The sequence below is a fragment of the Tupaia chinensis genome, unplaced genomic scaffold, assembly GCF_000334495.1.
Source record: "Tupaia chinensis unplaced genomic scaffold, TupChi_1.0 Scaffold148012_1, whole genome shotgun sequence".
Taxonomy (NCBI): Eukaryota; Metazoa; Chordata; class Mammalia; order Scandentia; family Tupaiidae; genus Tupaia; species Tupaia belangeri.
This window is the reverse complement of record NW_006207862.1, coordinates 2,519,566-2,521,767: the sequence shown is the minus strand read 5'-3', so window position 1 is coordinate 2,521,767 and position 2,202 is coordinate 2,519,566. Positions and strand designations below refer to the sequence as shown.

The 2,202-nt window shown below is 48.6% G+C and overlaps 1 protein-coding gene across 4 annotated transcripts in view; it reads left to right on the top strand.

Annotated features, from left to right (window-relative positions):
• Positions 1-2,202, top strand: part of CDH23 (cadherin related 23) — a 410,231-nt gene that overhangs the window by 214,419 nt on the left and 193,610 nt on the right. The gene's annotated exons all lie outside the window — the stretch shown is intronic.

Here is a 2,202-nt window from a genome sequence, read left to right as displayed (position 1 = left end):
CAGGGCGGGTCTGTGTGGCAGAGGTGAATGGGGACATGTCTGGTAGGAGCTAATTCCTGTTTCAGTCAGATGACACGATTCATTTGTTTGAGGGGTATAGAAAAACTATAGAGAATTATCCACATCCCCAAGGAGAAAACATTATCAAATAAATAAATAAATAGAAGAAAGCAAATGATAGGGAGGAAAAAAAGCTATATTCTGGGATGCTGGGTGTGTGTGTGTGTGTGTGTGTGTGTGTGTGCGTGTGTGCGCACGCGGAGGACTGTGACTGGTGGGTGTGGGGTAGGAACAAGGAGGAGAGATTATTCCCGTTCTCCTGCTAATCTTGGTCTTTTTTTTTATTTTTATTCAGCACCTTCATTTTCTATTCCACATGTGTGCCAGGCCTGTCAGAGAGCCACAGCCTACAACCTTGTATTTATTTAAATTTATTTTCACATTTGTTCCTGTTAGTCGGTTTGTCCAGATCCCCCTTTCCCAAGGCATACATGGAGAAAAATCCACATCTTTATTTTTGCTAACTTCTAATTGAACTTACTTAGAAGTTAATGAAAATAAACTTCGGAGCTGTTAGCACCCTCTGTAATTATGAATACAGGAACAAGCCAGTACCTGTGACTTTGACCCCAAGAGAAATCTCAGATATTTTCCTATCGCATTACAGGTGTCACAGGAATCTCAAAATACCATTTACACCATCGCGACTTTGAAATGACAGCATATATTATGCACATAAGCATGAATAACACCCACAACCTTAGCGCCCTTTAAAATACTTTGATAACTGTATTTCAAGGTATTTAGCTGACTTTGAAGTCCCAGGTATTTTATTTTATGCAGTTAAAGACATCATTCGGGGGAAGAGGAGCCATGCCTTTCACTACTGTCAGAAAGGACTGTGGCACAACAAGATGGGGCTCCTTTCCTAGGTCCCAGTTTTCACAGACTGTACCTCTTCACCTCGGCTTCCTCCTCTGGCATTTGCTCCAAGGCCAGCATCGGCTGGCTCAGAGCTGGCACCCTCACAACACGCCCGCGAGGACCAAGTACTGTAAGAGCAAGGAGACAAGACCCACTGCTTGTTGCCACATGCTCAGCTGAGGGCCCATTTTCCACCCCTGGACCCTCTAGGCCACTGTTCAACTAGGCCGCAGAAGTCCCCACCCCAGCATTGACACTGTGGCAGAGGGAGAGTAAATGCATGTCCTTGCTACCCAGGGAGTGCTTGCAGCTGCCCTCAACCTCCTACCTGCTGGTATGACCCAAGGCGTGGCTCTATTTTCCTGAGCAATTTAAATGAAAAACCAGACTCTGGAAGCAAGCAAGAGAGGTAGCGGAGAGAGGGAGGGCAGCCTGCCCGCATGGCCCGGCAGCAGATGCAGGATTTTGCACTCTGTGGATACGCGATTAACCCAGACTCTCCTCCCTTCTCCACTAGGAAGTGGATGGAGTGCTCTGACATCACGTATCTCTTCCCCAGCTTGTGATTCACCAGTGTAATGAAATGGAGAGGAGGTGGAAGGTGAGGGCTCTTGTCCAGGGAGCAAGCCAGGCAAGGCATGTGGAAAAGTGGAGGCCGACATTGCCTTCTCCCATGCCTGGGCTGGTCCCGACTTGGCTGCTCTTATTTCTCAAAGGTTTTCTGGTGATTCTGACCTGTAGCAGGAGTTGAGCATCTACCCAAAGCAGTGTCCACACAGCTGCTACCTGATATTCCTGGGGCCTGGGGAGCCATCTCTCTGCATCTGTGTTCTCCAGCCCTCTGCGCTGGCAGTGGGCAGAGATCTCTGCAAGGCCTCTGTTATCTTGCAGCTTCAGCTCACGTTTCCAAGGTTCCTCCTCCAAGATTTAGGCTCTCTGGGAAAATATCTGTTGACTTCAAAGCAAACCGTTCTGGAAGGGAAGCAGGGCAGCCCCGTCTGCGCTTTTTCCCATTAATTTCTCCCCAGTTGCCTTCGCCGAGGCTGTTATTATGACAATAGTGATTATTAGAATTTTTCTGTCCATAGCTGCGTCCCATGGTGCCATTCCTCCCAGCATGCTAAGCTCCAGCCTCTGCGAGGACCAGAGGGTGTCCTCAGTGGTGATTCAGATACCCCCTCACTTAGTCTCGCCGGTAAATCTAATTAGCATGCTATTTACACCAGGCCCCACGGCTTGGCAAAGTGTGTGTGTGGGGGGGGCTATCCCGCAGGCGTG